General features: G+C 36.4%; 1 protein-coding gene across 1 annotated transcript in view; it reads right to left on the reverse strand.

Moving 5' to 3' along the window:
• Positions 1 to 18862, reverse strand: part of PLXDC2 (plexin domain containing 2) — a 432671-nt gene that overhangs the window by 264604 nt on the left and 149205 nt on the right. The window lies entirely within an intron of this gene.

Consider the following 18862-nt stretch of genomic DNA (forward strand, 5'->3'; position numbering starts at 1 on the left):
AGGATACCGGTTCAAAAAGGGCTAAGAAAGCAGTCATTTAATTATAGCTGCGATGTTGCCCTCAATAACATTCCAAGAAACGAAAATGTATTTAATGTGACGTATAACACCACGGTATCAGCTACTTAGAACTCTAATAACTAAGTTAAGGCTACCATTACTAATCACACACAAACGCTCTAAAATATTTCCCTTTCAACTCAGAAAGGTGCTAATAATTCTTCTAGACAGAAGGATATTCTTTAGTTTCAACATGAACTTAAAAGATCCCTCACTGCTTCATGCCTTGGTGGATACAGCCCAGAGAAAAATACCACCATAGTGTTGGTAATCTAGACTTTTCCTTGGGCTCATAGAATATTAGAGCTTAAAAGAACTGTGAAGACAGAAATGGCCAAGAGCTCCAAAAAGAGGAACCCAAGAGCCATGGAAATGTAGCACCATGCACAATTCACAGAATTGTTGGAAGGCTGAAAAATCTCATGTACATAAAGGGTTGATCATGTTCCCCCGACACACACAGTAAATATCCAATAGTTATGTCTAATGAGTATTGTCATCATCACTGTAGAAAGTGTTTCTGTTTTAACTCTGTTGTCCCACTGGCCTTTGAATGGTCCTGAGTAAATGTCTGTTGAATGACTGATGGATAAATGAACTATTGACGGTCTCTTTGGAGCAAGAATGATTGAACCAGCCAGAATTAATGGAAGAGGGGCGCCTGGGTGGCACAGTGGTTAAGCGTCTGCCTTCGGCTCAGGGAGTGATCCCGGCGTTATGGGATCGAGCCCCACATCAGGCTCCTCCTCTAGGAGCCTGCTTCTTCCTCTCCCACTCCCCCTGCTTGTGTTCCCTCTCTCGCTGGCTGTCTCTATCTCTGTCGAATAAATAAATAAATTCTTTAAAAAAAAAAAAAAGAATTAATGGAAGAAATACTGTACAAGGATTCAAAAGACCGGGGATGGAATTTTTTGTTAGGTTTCCTGGATATGGGGTCCAGAATAATTTACAAAACTCTGTGCTTTGGTTGCCCTATATTTTAAATGGGAATGAAAATACCTTACCTGCGAAAGCAGAGAGCTTTTCCTGAGGATGTGTCAGGCTCTAAGACCTATGATTCTAGGCAAAGCTACATAAAGCAATTTTATTTGCTTTATTTATACATCCTGCCTCATTACCAAAAATACATGAGGCAGCTTACAACAAAAGTAAGCAATAAGGTTTTATAATAACCAGATAAGACCTGCTAGCCCAACACTTAGGTTAACTTTAGAGGCGTGCATTTGTCCTGCAATGAGGGTGGTGGTGCTCTGAATACAAATAATCATATCAGAACAACTGAAAATCTATACGGAATTCTTGTTGGAACGTCAATCTAGGTAAGAAATGTAGCCAATATAATGCAGTTAATAGACTAAATGCTCCTGGATTTAAAAATCATTTTGTTTTGTTTTTAAAGATTTTGTTTATTTATTTGACAGAGAGACACAGAGAGAGAGGGAACACCAGCAGGGGGAGAGGGAGAGGGAGAAGAAGCCTTCCCATGGAGCAGGGAGCCCCATGCGGGGCTTGATCCCAGGACCCTGGGATCACCCGAGCCAAAGGCAGACGCTTAATGACGGAGCCACCCAGGCGCCCCTAAAAATGGTTTTTAAAAAGAATCACACAAAGGGAACAGCTCCAAACAGAGGTTTGTCATTTCTCTAAAATGTAAATCAGGAAGTCAACCTAAAACTTCAAAGAATTAATCTTTATTAAAATCTTCAAAACAGAATTTCAAAACAACTCTTGGTTTCTTTGAAATGGGTGCTATTGTTGGATATTAACTGCCTGATATTAATGTTATTATTATCTTTCCAGAGATTTAGAATACCAGACAAAATATGGTACTTTCCATGATGCCTTTGGGCCAGTAACGTCACACTAGCCCCTATGATTCCCGCACAGAGCAGGGGGAGACAGAATAAGCAACACTGGAGGGGCTGTCTGCACAGGAAGTCTACTTCTCAACTTCCTTAAGTTCCCTTTTTCTTTTTTCCCCTGCCTTCTTACCCTAGAGAACACATGAAAAGGAGCTTCAAGACTTAGGGGTGATAAATCCCATATTCTCCACTATTAAATTAATTCAACAAAGTGACCATTAGATTGAGGTGGTTCTTGATACCTTAGACGCATTCACAAGCAAACCAACACCTAGACCTGTAAACGCCTCCAGGTTAAGAAATCAAAACCGAGGGGCGCCTGGGTAGCGCAGTCGTTAAGCGTCTGCCTTCAGTTTGGGGCGTGATCCCGATGTTCAGGGATTGAGTCCCACCTCGGGCTCCTCTGCTGGGAGCCTGCTGCTTCCTCTCCCACTCCCCTGCTGTGTTCCCTCTCTCGCTGGCTGTCTCTCTGTCTCATAAATAAATAAAATCTAAAAAAAAAAAAAAAAAAAAAAATCAAAACCGAAGGCTAACCAGTCTCACACAGCCGACTAGGGTTCTCTGAAGCAGGTAACAGCTTAAGCCAATGGAACAGTTTTCTTGCTTTGCTCCTGCCTTTTTCCCCATACAAGTCTCTCCCCTAGCTGCTGTCATTGGAGCCCTCCTGATCACGTCTAGCTCAGCGTTGCCAGAATGAAGTTGATCTTTGCTCGGGTACATTCTTGAAATTTTTTAATATGCCTCAGTTTATCTTTGAATATCACTCACGTTGAAATTTGGGATGTCCGATTAATGTGTCAAATTCTTGTTTTCGTCATGAACATTCGAACTAATGCTTTAGCAGGATGACTGGGGAAGGACAATTTCACGGGCAGGGAGACCTCCTATAGAAGGCATGCTTACATGCTTATTACTGTGGCGACTACAAGGGTAAGTCCCTAGACAGCTATGGGGTTTGGGTGGGGATTCCCCCACCCCCTGAATTTTTAGCAGTATTTCATAATTTTTTTCTCTCTCTTGCTTCATGGTCACATTCACAGCAAATTACAGCTATTGATTGGTTTGCTTGCATTATGTGGACATGCTTGCTCCTCCTAGAATTTGCTACCTTCAACTTTATCAACCTGTCTCTTGATTACTTGCTGGCTCTCATATTTACAAAGAGTAAACAGGATCTCAGGAAGGAACTGAGGGGTTTTTTTAATAAGAAAATTTGTGAGCTTTAGGGCTTGGCTTCTGTGAATATTCCTTTGGTTGCTATTTTAGAGCTAATTATTTTTCTCTGGTTATGTTATGAATAGTAAGAGGAAACATTCTTATATGCTCATAATTCAGTACTCCATGGTTCATCAAGACTGGAATATGAAATTGGCTTAGATTTTGATCCCATTTCAGGATGATTTTTAGACAAGATAAAACAAGTCAAGAATGAATGTTTTACAGAAATAAAGACCGAGAAAAATTGGCAAAACCACAGCTTGGTTATCTACATTGTAAACTATTCCTATGAACTTCATGTGCCTTCAAACTCATAAAAATATTTTAAATTATTCTTTAAATCACCACCAAAACGAATTACTCAGAAGCCAGCTAAAGGGATATAAGTAATATAATTTTTCCCTTCCCAGCTGTACTGAAAACAAAAGCAACAGGAGGGATCTTTGAGTAGTCTGGCTGAACAGATTGTTTGCTTTCTGTCCACTGTATGTTAATTAAACCACTGATGGAAAACTTTCAAAGATAATTTTCTCCAACATATTTTGCTGTAGTTGTTAATCACGTAGCTCATGGAAATATTAAATATATCTAAAGACTCCCGTTTGGATATGGTAGAAAGCTTAAAGATATATTTCTGTATATATGTAATATATGAATTGTTCTTAACACATTCTTGAGATTTAACACATTTATTCAGTTAAAACAGCAGATAAACTATTCCTGAAGAAGGTACTTCAATACATTCCAAATAGAACATTATTATGAAACTCAATAACGTCTAGTTAATCTGAGAGTTAAAACAAGAAACTCATGTGTATCCTCATACTATTTTTTGCAAACCCTGCAAGTCTGTTTTGTGCCATCATATAGTGTAAAATAATTTAAAATAAAATAACAAAAAAACTGTGCTGGGCTGGATAGGTTTATATTTGTGTCTTATCTGAACGACTTTATTTAAATAGCTTACATTTAACCAACAGTTACATGTTTAGCCATTGTTATATGTTGAGACCATCTTTAACAGTATTTCTTGCATCTTGCATACAAATCATATACATGATACTTGCCAAACCACCAAGAAATCTACATAAATTGACATGCATCTTAGGTAATAGGGATCCATCTGTATACCTTTTGATAAGCATTTTGCTCTACACTTTACAAGTGAACCAAACCGCCCCTGTGAATCCCCTGCAGAAACATGAAGACTGTTTACTGCAAACAGATTTTGCTGGCTAGATTCATCTGAGAATAGATGAGAATAGATGAAATGATCTGGTGGAGGTAGATTCCTAAATATGGCTTTGCATCTCAATGTATTGTGGGAGTGAAGATGAAATTCTATACACATGGATATATCCTTGGTTATGTCCAATAATGGAATGACTACACAGTCGGTTTGAGGTTTTGACTGACAGCATCACAGAATAAGACAGCTACAGAAAAGAAGCATACAGAGTGTTCGGTTGAGAGATAGTAAAGGGTTTCACTAGGCCCTAGACATCATAGTCTTTTTAAACTTCCCACATGATTATTTGAGATCCACTGGTTGATAACCACTGCTCCGTGCTCTATTCCCAACACACATGCCTTAGGGCATGTCCTCATAATCTCTTGTTTCCTGTCTGATCTTACTGTCTTCAAACTCTTCCTTCTCCGATCTTTTCTCCATCTGCTACCAGAGATACCTTTCAAAGTTATTTACTTCTCTCTTCTCATTAAAACCTCTAATGGCTCCTTACCACCCATTTCCTTTACCACCTGTAAACACCCCATGCTCTTGTTCTAACCCCTCTCCCCTTTCTTTGCACCCCCACCCCCACCCCCATCATGCCCTATGCTCTCATCACGTACAATTTCTCCATTTCCTCTTTACTTGCAATGAATATTGTCACCTTTGCATGGAGGAAAACTCTTTTTCACCCCAGACTTTGGGAAATCTCACAATTCCTTAAAGATCCAGCTCAAATGTTCTCTTGTTAAATGAAGTTTCCCTTTACTCCCCTGGGAGAGCTAGTTGAAGTTTCTAATATAAACCAATACTTCTCTTTACCTGCCACTTTAAACACTCTTCTGCCTATCCCCATTTGAATGTACGATTTTGCAGAAAAGAGTTAACTCATCTGGCCTGAGACAGATATCCTTAGAAAATGCTGTCTCCTGGGGCACCTGGGTGGCTCAGTCGGTTGAGTGTCTGCCTTGGCTCAGGTCCTGATCTCAGCGTCCTGGGATTGAGCCCCACATTGGGCCCCCTGCTCAGCAGGGAGCATGCTTTCTCCCTCTCCCTCTGCCCCTCCCCCTGCTCATGCTCTCTCTGTCTCTCTCTCAAAAAAATAAATAAAACCTTTTAAAAAAAAAAAAGAAAATGCTGTTTTCAGGGTTAGCCCTTGGCTAAGCGTCTGGAAATTTAGAAGGAGGGTTCCCGCTATTCTCTAACAGATAGTGGCTCACTATGGCTAAACTGTTTGGGCAAACAATATGGTTTATGCTGAACACCTGCCTTCCTTCTGGGAGTCTGGATTCTTGGTACATCCTAGACAGAAGGTGCTTATGTGAACAGCTCCCAGTAAAAACACTGGGCACTGAGTTTCGAACGAACTTCCCTAGTTGATAATATTCTACATGCATCATCATGGCTTGTTGCTGGAAAAATTAAATGTGTCCTATGTGCTCCTGCTGGAGAGGAGTCTTGGAAACTTGCCCTAGTTTCCCCCAGACATTGCCCCAAGTGTCTTTCCCTTGGCGGATTTTGGTTTGTGTCTTTTTGCTGTAATAAATCATAGCCATGAGCACAAGTATATGCTGAGTCGTCTGAGTCCTCCTAGCATACCACCAAACCTGGGGCTGGCCTAAGAAGACTCCTGACACACAGATATTTCAGATCAGAGATTCTATCTTATTTACATTTTTTGTCCCATCACTATAAGCCTGGGCATTGACAGACAGTATCTAAAATCTTCTCAGTAACAAATGGATAACTGAATGAATGATAGACCAAGTTACCCCTCAACTGAGACACAGTCTTAAAGTTCCTGTGTGTAATCTCTTATCTAACTTGTTAAGATTTTAACCACCTTCCTGAGTAGCCAGATAAAAGGGTGGAAGGAGAAAACTATGGCAAAACAAATCTACCACAGCTTTTATTTATCTGACATGAGTTTGACTCAAAACTAGCTCACTGGCCAGTTAGGTGATGTTCAGTAACATTATGGTTGCAGTTTATCTCTCGGTTCTTTTTGGTTGATGAACTCCGTAAGAAATACAACACACGTCTTTGAAGAATGTAGGCATGACCCAGTGAGACTGAAAAGTTATGAAGTAGATGAAACAAGGACAATTTTAAGTTAAAATAGGTGGAGAATTACTCTAAGTTTGAAGCATTAATAGTTTTCTAATTTTACTATTAAATAAAATAATCAAACTTTTTAATTTTATACAGAAAGACGGAATCCTATGGAAACATTCTTAGCTTTACGAAAAATCATGAATGAGATTTAAGACAAGTTTAAGGTAGTGCTACATATTTACTAAAGTATTAGAAATAAGTACAAAGAATAAAACTTTGTTAACAGTTATAAAAGGTGTCTATGTATGGCTTCTAATTACGAATTCATAATAATCACAGTAATATTGGTAACACACACTAAACTTAACTTGGAGTTAAATACAATGCACTGTTCTAAACATCTGCATACATTAATGTATTTGGCAGGTACTATTATTAAACTGTCTTACATAAGAGAAAATCGATGCATATGAGGTTTTAAGTGATAGACTAAGAAAGTAACCAGAGCGAATCCAGAGGTTTGGTCTTGATTATCTAATCTGCCTCTGATTAATTTTTTGGGGGGTCAATTTAGCAATCGGTCACAAACCTTGATGACATGACACAAAGAAACCATCTAAAAGGAAAAAATAAATTAGACAAAAAGTGCTAGTGAAAACAGCAAGAATCTGGAAAAAATCTAGCATGTGAAAACAAAAAAGGAATACAATATCCCATCAAGCTGACTACGGATGGGAGGAAATGAAACAATGGTAATGTAAAAACAGGGCAGAAAGTAACAGCACAATATTGATTATATTTCTTATTATATCTTGAAAGAATGGGAAGTACTGGAAAATAAATCATTGATTTTGTTGTTGTTGTTGAGGATTTTCTATTAACTGCCTAGTAGAAATTTAAGAGAAAAACTGAATTCCTTCAAGTAGATTTCACACGTGTTTTACAGGGATAACCTACTGTCTCATAACAAAAAAAGATGATTATCAAAGAACTCATGCCATCTGCTGATTTTTCAGATAAATCTGTCAGATTTAGAGAATAAGCTCATTTCCATATGTACCATAATCTACAAATAATCTCTAAAGACAGGAAATAGCATTTAATTAAATCTGAGAATCTATCGTTTAATAAGATGTTCGAGATTTTCTGTAGAAAACATTGCATGAACTCAGAATCCACATGGAAATTTTAGGTATGTGACCTCCCACTATCTGTAAAATGAAAGGGGGCAGTTTTATAGCCTCTATGGTCCCTCCCAGCTATAAAAGTCTATCATCTACATATTTTAGGCTATTTGGGATCCTATTAAATATTCTACATTTATTTTCAGGTTTATTATCTAAATCCTGAAAATTCATATATTATGAGACTTTAGAGTCTCCATAGCACAGTAAAAAAGTAAAACTATTTGGTAAAAATACCTTAACACTTCTATTTATCATTAGCTATCCTAAACTACCCTTGCTGCTTGTGCCTGTATTCAGAATGCCTGCTTTTTTTTTATTCAAGTTTTTATTTAAATTCTAGTTAGTTAACATACAGTGTAATATCGGCTTCAGGAGTAGAATTTAGTGATTCATCACTTACATATAACACCCAGACTGACTGATTTTAAAATAAGGGCTTTGCCCTAAAAGCTAAGCCCCAATGCATGAAAAGTATAACTCTGCCTGCCAAGGGAGATGGAAAATTCTGTAAACAAGGACTAGTCATGGCCAATAGCTTCTCTAAAAAAAAAGTTGAGTCTTTTGAGCCAGACCAGGCCAGATGGAATCAATTGGTATAATGGTGCCCAGTGTCAAACATTATGTCCAAATGCCTAGGGCCCAAATCACTGAGGGTCTTCTATTAAATTATAGCTGCCAGATGTCTGATATCCTCAGTCTCACTGCATATTGTTATCAGACCATATTCAGTTTGTGGGGTCAGAATCCATAATGGTCCAAAGTTGAGCCCAGGCTGACTTAGCCAATGACCACAGATGACAGCCAATGTATGCATTTCTATCAGACTGTTTTATAGATTTTATCTGATTTAAATCAAATCATACCATTATCAGAATGGCCCCAAATTTCTGTAGGTTAAATGCCCTCTAGAGATTTGTGTGGACTTGGGACAAGTGGTCAATAACACTTGCAATCTCCTCATCACAAAATTATCTTTATTGTTTATGTCTTTTTTTAAACTTACAGCCCTAGGGTTATAAATATAAGGTTACTCTGGGCCTGCATTTTTATTAAAAGATGACTTAAGTTAGTGTAAGACATTCCATATTCTTAGACACAAACCCAGCAGTATTTTTCTGAAATTTAACTGATTATAAAGTTCAAGCTGAACAAATCAACAGATTAACTGCACCTCCATTCCTTACTTGCCCCCAAATAATGAGCAATGCTTTCCATACACTCCAACGACTAAGGAATAAACACCTAGATCTGGGCCCCGCCCTAAGGTGTGGTCTGTTCCCATTAGCTAACCAGATACTAGTTGTTAAATGTTGAATACCATTCCTAGATCCACAAAATCTATATTTTTGAGTTCCCTGCTTTGTGCTAGGGTAGACAATACAGGGTAAACAAAATACAGTCTTAAGATATTCAACTTTGAGACTCAGTCATTACACCAAAACACACAAACACAATAGAAAGCCATTTAAAAATGTCAGGCAAAAAAATAAAAAGTCCTATTTCAGTTTTATATAAATTTAAAAGGCCAGCAGAAAAAAACATCAATAGCACATATCAAGATTAATGTTATATGCACTTCTATTCAATTTTTTGATCTACAAAATGGCAGTCATGTGTGGTTTTCTTGAATATATACAAATTTATCAACCCTAGTAAATTTTTTTAAGGATCAGTCCTCAATTTTAAAAAAAGGACAAATGTCATAAAGAGATAACTTACAGCAAAGAAAATATAGATACTAATAAATACGTTAAAATATTTCACATTATAAAATGTCAGAAAGTCAACACAATTGTTTCATATATTAAGTTCACAAAGATTTATTGTAAAACTGTACTTATCAGTATTTGATAGAGAATTTTTTTTGTAGCAAGTATTGCACTCTCTAATATTGGTAGGTAGATTCAAATTTTAATAAAAATTTCATATTGACAAATTTACAATCTGTAGCAAAAGTCTTCTAGGATTTGATACTATGGAAATATTCTGACATGCACAAAAAGACTTATGAATAAGTATAAAAAACTATATATAATATGATTTGAACTAGGTAAAAGAAAAAATGTATATATATATACAAATACACCAAACCAAAAAAAGAGAAAGAAATACATTATAGTATTATCAGTGCTTTTTTGTGTGTTATACAGGATGGAAGCAGCTACGTTTTTTTTATTTGTTCCCATGGCATATCATTACTTTATATATCTTTTACAATGTTTTACTTCTTTTTTTAAGATTTATTAATTTATTTTGAGAGAGAGAGAGAGAGAGCACACTCGAGTCAGGGGAGGGGCAGAGGGAGAGGAAGAGAGAGAATCTCAAGAAGATTCCTCGATGAATGAGAAGCCCAACACAGGGCTCAATCTCACAACCCTGAGATCATGATCTGAGCTGAAATCAAGAGTTGGAAGCTTAACTCGCTGAGCCACCCAGGCACCCCAAACAAAGCTATTTTACTTTATTTTATTTTATTTTATTTTATTTTATTTTTAAGTAGTTTCCACACCCAGCGTGGAGTTTATTTATTTATTTTTAAGTAGTTTCCACACCCAGCGTGGAGTTTATTTATTTATTTTTAAGTAGTTTCCACACCCAGCGTGGAGCCCAACATGGGCTCACAGCCCTGAGATCGATACTTCAGCTGATATCAAGAGTCAGACTCTTAACTGACTGAGCCATCCAGGCGCCCCTACAATATTTTACTTTTATAGTGACGGGAAAAAAAAAAACAACAGCACAGTCTCTACTTTCTGAAGGTCAAATCCAAATATTCTGACTTGGTGAAGTCTTTCATTACCATCAACATATAATTTTCCTAGGGAGAGTTATTATTATTTTTTAAATAATTTTTTATTATGTTATGTTAGTCAACATATAGTACATCTTAATTTTTGATGTAGTGAGGGAGAGTTATTTTAAAGTGATCTCATAGAACTTCATTCAAACCTACTGCTGTGTTTTTCTCGTAATTATTGATGTAATGCCATCTCTATACAAACAGCCATGAACTTGTCCAGGAGAGTTTGTGCTTCTTTCTGTTACTGTAATAAATGGTCACTAAAACTGCTCAGGGTGTCAAGTCTGTTTGTCCCCCTAGGATATGTCATGACATGGCTGGGGTGCTGACCTGGTATTTTCCATCATGACGGCTCTTAAAATGATCTCACTTCTCTGCTTAAATTCTTAGCCTTGAATACTTAAGTATGTGGGGTCATTTCTTGAGAAAATTAGAAGCATCCCTGCCAATTTCTCTGCAATTTCCTACACTTTTCTAACCTCTTCTTCTTTCTTTCTTTTTTTTTTTTTTTAAGGATTTTATTTATTTATTTGACAGAGAAAGAGCACAAGTAGGGAGAGAGGCAGGGAGAGGGAGAAGCAGGCTCTCCGCTAAGCAGGGAGCCTGAGGTGGGGCTCGATCCCCTGGGATCATGACCTGAGCTGAAGGCAGATGCTTAACCAACTGAGCCACCCAGGTGCTCCCTAACCTCTTCTTTTTCTATATATGAACTTCATCAAATAAAAGATGAGTGTTACAACACTATAACTTCAAAATCTTTTAAAATGTTCAGCTAGATTAATATGGTAAAAGAATTTTCCCATTTATTCTATTTCTCACATTTGATTCATATATTTAATGAAATACACCTTTGTACTACCTTAGAACCACAAAGCAATGGGCAAAACTACTTAGCTTTGATATCTCCAAATAACTTTACAGAAAAGTTCTTTCAAAAAAAAGTCACAGGAAAAAGATTTATGCTTCTGAATATCAAAGGCATTGTGAAGCAAGGGTTCATAAATATTGGTTACAGGAGAAACCATATAATTCTTTAAACAAAACTGACACTTTGTTATTTATGTTTAAATATGGAATACTTTATGTGCAAAGATGTTACTTCCTTCATTAAGTAGTTTTTGAGTATTTACTAGCTGATGACTTGCATAATTCATCCACTTACCCAGGTCCCCTTATGATTAACTCAAACTAGTATTAGGGGTGAAGTATCTTGAGATAGAAAAAAATATATTCCAAACAGCCTCTATCATAAGAATGGGACCTTGAAGCCAAAAATCAAGACAATTATGGGAAATAGAAAGTTTTAACATTAGTATAAATTTAGTTAAGAAGTTTTGGTCTTTCACAAACTGTATCATACTTTTAATACTATATTTTACTCCACGGAATTTGACAAGATTTTTTCACTTTTGTTTGAAAAAGAGACATACGTAAATTTGAATTTCAACTGCCATTCATTCAAATGGCAGTTTTAAAATAAAGTTCTCAAGAATTTCTAAAATGGTATGAATGTCTGGATTTAGTCATTACTTTCTTAAATAACATTCCCTAATTAAATTGTGTGATTGCATATATTTACGCTGATTACACAATTTAACTAACATTGTAAATAAACCACAATCAACAAAATTACATTAAAAAGAAAAGTAAGACAGTGAAAACTGTACTAAAATTAGACTTAAATTTCTATGCTATATTCCTAAAATATACAAACCACAGTTGAGGGTTAAGCTACCAAAGTGAGACAGAATCCACAGTAACCTTTCAATCCCTTAGAGATTAGCAGCATTCTGAGACTTTCAGAAGTCAATTGCTTCATTCTCCTTCTTTCTTTGAATTTACCTCTTAGTAAATACTTTTTTTACCCATACAAACAAATTGCAGATAAACTGAAAAGGTCTCTGCTTTATTTTTATTTATTTATTTATTTATTTATTTATTTATTTATTTATTTATTTAAAGATTTTATTTATTTATTTGACAGAGATAGAGACAGCCAGCGAGACAGGGAACACAAGGAGGGGGAGTGGGAGAGGAAGAAGCAGGCTCATAGCGGAGGAGCCTGATGTGGGGCTCGATCCCATAACGCCGGGATCACGCCCTAAGCCGAAGGCAGACGCTTAAGGACTGAGCCACTAGGCTCCCCAAAGGTCTCTGCTTTAAGTACTTGCTACAATATACATTTATGTAAAACCTCCCTTCTACCAGTGTGCCGACTTTAGTGCACAACCAAGAAAAAAATCTGAATTTCATAAAATAATTAAAAACCTAAAACTTTCAGGGCAATTGGGTGGCTCAGTTGGTCAAGCTTCTGCCTCGGCTCAGGTTATGATCCCAGTGTCCTGGGATCAAGTCCTACATTGGGCTCCCTGTCTCCTTCTGCCCCTCCCCCCTTGCTTATGCTCTCTTTCTCTCTCTCTCTCTCTCTCTTGCTCTCTCACTTTCTCTTTCAAATAAATAAATAAAATCTTTAAAAAACCCTAAAACTTTCATTATTGGGCAACAACTGCTTGCCAGAGTACTGCCAAAAATTATATTGTGTATCTTCACTAGTGCTCAGAACAATAATAAGATAAGAATTCTTTACTTACAAATAAGGAGTATCGGAGAACATAGATTTAAGAAAACTTGTTCCAGTTAAAAAAATCCATAAATGATAGACTTTACGCAATTTCCTTACAATAAGTATCTCCTCATTTTATAAAAAAAAAAAATCACTATTCATATAAAAAGGTGAATAACCCGAAGGGCTTTAAAATATTATTAAATTAAAATATTCCTTTCATCTAATATGAAAAATTAAACCATTAAAGAGAAAACAGGAGAAAATTTTAAATACCTATTATTCTGTTCTAGCTGTAGGAGGCCGGGTTATCACCTTAGTGAATATCCTTTCTGGATATTTCTCTGCATGTCTCCTTATGTCTTTGTACAAAAGAATCCGTGTGCACCTAATGTGTATTGCTTATTTATACACTATACACAAATACTTTTCCATGTTATTGACTATTACTATATTTTATTAACAATTAATGCATAGCATAAACTAATCTTCAATTGTTGAACTTTCAAGTTGGTAGTAAAGCCTACATTTCTGTGAGCAACCTCACTCTTGTTTTTCAGGAATAATTTCTGAAAGGGGGATTTGTACTGTGTTGCACTCAGACTGTTAACCAGTTTACACAGCAGCAGGTCATGAAGATGGATATCCCATATATATATATATATATATATACACACATTTTTTTTGAGAGAGAGAGCGAGAGCACACATGCATGCAAGGGGTGAGGAGGGGCAGAGGGAGAGAGAGAGAATCTTAAGTGGTTTCATGCTCAGCAGGGAGTCCAATGGCGGTGGGGGGGGGGGGGCGGGGGGTATCTAAAACCCTGAGATCATGACCTGAGCCTAAATCAAGAGTTAGAGGCTTAACCAACTGAGATACCCAGGGGCCCCATGGTTTTCTATACTTTTCTTTTTAGTGTATACCATTGGGAAACATACTCCATAAATGTGGAAACAAGCTTCTTCCCTTGAGAAGCTCTCTGTTAAAACGTTGTACTGTTGTTCTCTCCTGCTCTTGTGAAAAAATAGCCGCCTCTGTCAGACTGTGCCAATTACATCATAATAGCCTAGTGAATCTTCTGGAGAAATTGTCGTCCCTACAGAAAGAAGTGTGCCGTTCATTTATCCCTAACTGGGAGATTTTTATTTAACAGGCAAAATCCTTATTAAAGTACACATCAAATATTTTCTTTGATCCACATCACCTCTATTGGGCTATGGGATAAAATAATAGCACATTACTTTTATTACAGTAAGTTTTGAAACTTTATAAACATTTTTATAAATTCTACGTTCTGTTAGACATTTTTTTTGTTTAATCATTTGTACTCAGAATAAGCCATAGTAAACTGGTTTTATATTCACAGACATCTAGATATGGCATTAATAAGCCAAAACTAATTTGAAAATTTGTTAATATAAATATTTTAGACTTTATCAAAAGGGCTAAAAATATTGGCTCAGAAAATAACAATACTAAAAGCAATACAACATTTGACTTTACCACTGAATAGGGAGAATATTAACATATTTTATCCTTTCCAAATTATATAATTTTGAGATGATGTCACATACTCAATATTTCCTTTTTAATATCTCTGTAGTATGGGTTAAAGTATACTAGTCCTAAAATCCACTCTAAGGGAAATATTCATTTTTGACACTTCAGCTATAGCATGACACATTATTTCAGTCAATTCCATGTATTATAGGGAAGAGTAGGAGAATTATTTGATTTTGAGAGAAACGTTTAGCTATGATTTCTATAATTTACAAGTGGTCAAGGAGAAAAAAGTATGAATGATAGCACAAATGACAAAGTGGACAAAATATTAACATTTTAAATTTGGTTTAAATATATGCAAGACTTATTGCACTATTCTTGCATCTTTTCTTAAATTAAAATTATTTCCAAATAAAAAGCAACCCCCCCAAACTCATGCTTCTATAGCAACGTTCATAGCAATACCACATTAGCCAAAAGGCAGAAATAATCCAAATATTTATCCGCTGAGTAGATATATTATATACATATATACACACACATATATACAGCAAAATATTATTTAGCCATAACAAGGAATGAAAATCTGATAATGTTATATATGTTACAACATGGATGAACCTTGAAGATATGCTAAGTGAAATAAGCCCGACATAAAAGGTCAAATATTGTATGATTCCATATACATGAGGTGCCTAGTGTAATCAAATTTAGAGAGACAGAAAGTAGAGTACAAGTTGCCAGAGACTAGAAGGAGAAAGTAACGAGGAACTGTTCTTTAATGAGCACAGAACTTCATTTGGGAAAATAAGAATGTTCTGGTGACAGACAATGGTGAGAGTTGTGTTGCAGAACACTGTGAATTTGCTTAGTACTACTAAATTGTATAATTAAAAATGGTTGAAATGGCAAATTTTATTTTATGTCTATCTTACCACATAAAAAAGTGATAGCCCCAAAATAGACCCATTGTTTAGATTTGCTCCTTTTGCTGTATTCTTTTATTTGTATATAATTATATTTGTACCTCAAAAGACTATATTTGATATATTTTAACTGCACAGAATAGAATCTGGTATATACTAAGCTTTTATTTACTGTTTCATGAATTCATAAAAAAATAGTAGGAAGTTGGGGCGCCTGGGTGGCTCAGTCAGATAAGCATCTGCCTTCAGCTCAGGTCATGATCCCAGGGTCCTGGGATTGAGGCTTGCATCAGACGCCCTGCTCACTGGGGAGCCTGCTTCTCCCTCTCCCTCTCCCTCTCCCTGCTGCTCCCTCTGTTTGTGCTCTCTCTCTCTATGTCAAATAAATAAATAAAATCTACAAAAAAATAGTAGGAAGTTGTTGGTTAATCTAGGGGAAGGTACGAATTCTTATAAATTATTGGAATGTCCTATCAGGTATTCTCAATTCTGTCTTTCCTTAGTTACCAGTTAGACTTTCAACACTGTTCCAAAACATTGTCTCTAAAATTCTAACAAATGGAGAATAAGCTCATATAACAGATAAGCCCCCAAAATGGCAGTTATATAAATGGTGACTCGGGTTCCAAACCAAGGACAAAGGCAATAAACTTATTCATCATTAATAAAGGCCTTGAGGAGAAAAAGTGTAATTATTTGGTGATGGAAGTCTAAATTTTAAACAAGACAGAGTAGGGGGGAATAGGATATAAAATGGAAGTTACAATTCTGAGTTCTTCCCCCTATTTTCTGTTAACAAAGAATGAAAATAAATAGAAATAATACAACATCAAAACCCAGAGTCAACCTACAGTAAATAAGGATGGCACGTGCACCTAATATTTAAATTTTAATCACATTAGGGGCACCTGGGTGGCTCAGTCGGTTAAGCATCTGCCTTCAACTCAGATCATGATCCCAGGGTCCTGGGATGGAGTCCCATGTCAGGCTCCCTGCTCAGCAGGGAGTCTGATTCTCCCTCTCCCTCTGCCCCTCCCCCTCTTGTACTCCCTCTCTCTCTCAAATAAATAAAATCTTAAAAAAATAAAAAAAAATTTCAATCACACTGAGTGCAAAAATGCATTTATGATACCCTGGACACCCAAAGGAAGGAAGGAACTATGGTAGTCAAGGTATTAAGTTGGCATAAAAATGTATTTGGGGAAGTAGGATACACATCACATGGAAAGCCAGACAAGCCTTCTGACAAACTACAAACGGAAAAAAAGAAAGTATAGAGGTTTTCATTTACAGCATTTAGAAGAATGGTGGCAAAGTTGTGTAAAAATAATTTGGGGAAGTGGTTAACGTGGAGAGCACGCTGTGGAGACAGAGCAGTTGATCTGACATGTGGTTACTCATTCTGTGAAGGTGTGACCTGCTGCAGTTCGCCGCATGTCTGGGTCTAAGACCACCTTTCTATGCTCTCTAGCCAAAGGTCTTAAGTTTCGCTGTCCTTCCACTCAATATAGAAACCGTTGTAATAGCTTTACTCCATTTATAGTTCAATCAATATAAACCTAAGAATGGTAGTACTTGAAAAGAGAAAATTGAGAAAGAGAGATCTATAAAATACATACATATTTTTTTTCACCTTCAACCAACTTCCCACTTCAAAAATTGCTGAAAACTAGCCACGAGCACTTCCCATGTTCATAGACCGAAATCACGACTTGACTTGAATTGCAGTCCCACTCAAACATGACACTCCGGCATGTTTACTAGAATAAATTAATGCACACTAACATGTTTTTATTCTAGACAGATACTTTCCTTCTACATTTCCCAGAGGAAAAGCAAAATGCTCTGAGGCGAACTTTCGAGTATATTACTTACAAAGAATGACATGTGAATAAAGAGAAGAAAACAGATCAGTGTGTTCTCGTTTTAACTTTACATAATGTCTCACATCTCACAATACAGGGCTCTAGAGTGAAGTGTTTTAACCTGCCTTTTGTTATGAATTACTTGGCTGGGTAACAGACAGGCATTCTGGGATTATTTTTTTAAAGCCCATCAATATCCTTCAATGCTATTTAGAATGCCAAGAGAAGGCTTTCTTCCTCTCTCACTTATCAATCAAATACTTCATGAAGTTTAATTAAAATTAAGTCAAAAATATTCTGTGCTTGTATAAACCTTAAATTTGTTAACCTGTTATTGGATTTTCAAAAATACCTGTTTAGAAAACTGATTTAATTTTCTATTTATATGTAAATTTCTATTTCTAAGCTTAAATTCAGGTCTGTACTAAGAATGCTAATCCCATTTCTATCATATTTAAACTCATTGTGGGTACAATTAGAAAGATTTTGCACCAGTCTGTAATACTTTTATCAATATCAGATGTTTAAAACATTTCAAAGTATTCTGCAAAATGCCTATCTAGGTTCTTGTTTAATAGGAAAAAAAATGCTTTCTCTTCAATTCACTGTAAATGCTTTCATTCATTCATTCATTGATTCAACGCCAGATCATGCTACCTTCCAGCTTCAAACTATCCCAAGGCTTTCGGGTGGAATGGAGAAGCAGCAGCTGGCACAGAGTCCCAGGCAAGAATGAAAATCCTCCTGGAGGGGCGCCTGGGTGGCACAGCGGTTAAGCGTCTGCCTTCGGCTCAGGGCGTGATCCCGGGGTTATGGGATCGAGCCCCACATCAGGCTTCTCCACTATGAGCCTGCTTCTTTCTCTCCCACTCCCCCTGCTTGTGTTCCCTCTCTCGCTGGCTGTCTCTATCTCTGTCAAATAAATAAATAAAATCTAAAAAAAAAAAAAAAGAAAAGAAAAAAAAGAAAATCCTCCTGGAGAACTGGAAGGGGGACCTGTGTGTCTGGAGCGGAGGGAGTCTAGGCAGAGTGGAGGGAAATGAGGCTGAGGAGTAAGCCTTGAAGAGCTTAAGGAAGCTGAATTTTACTCAGAGAGTTAGAAAGCCACTGGAAAGGTTTAACCAGGAAAGAACATGATCTGACACATGTTTTTAAAAGATCACCTCCACTATTTCTCTTCAGAATGGTTTATGGGAGTCGAAGATATATGTTTTCATCCACTTTGGCTAAACCGATAACAGTAAAAAAAAAAAAAAAAGTGAACGCTTTTATTCTGCAGATGTTCAGTTATCACATAGAAAAACTAATATGTTCACTCAATAAGGGGCTGACCAATTCCCATGAGCTCTTAGCAAAAAGAGTTGACCATGAGAAGAAAAATTAGTAATGAGGCTGACAGATAACTAACAATTTAAATGTCCAGGGTCATTAATTTCCCATTTCACATATTTAATAAGACACATGAAATATTTGATTGTAAATTTTCCACATGTAACATCATCAGTAATTTCTCTATGTGAAAATAGGAAAACAACCAATCTCTACTATATTCACTTCAATAACCTTCACTATAGTAAAATACACAGTTGACT

The sequence above is a fragment of the Ursus arctos genome, unplaced genomic scaffold (genome assembly GCF_023065955.2).
Source record: "Ursus arctos isolate Adak ecotype North America unplaced genomic scaffold, UrsArc2.0 scaffold_30, whole genome shotgun sequence".
Lineage (NCBI taxonomy): Eukaryota > Metazoa > Chordata > Mammalia > Carnivora > Ursidae > Ursus > Ursus arctos.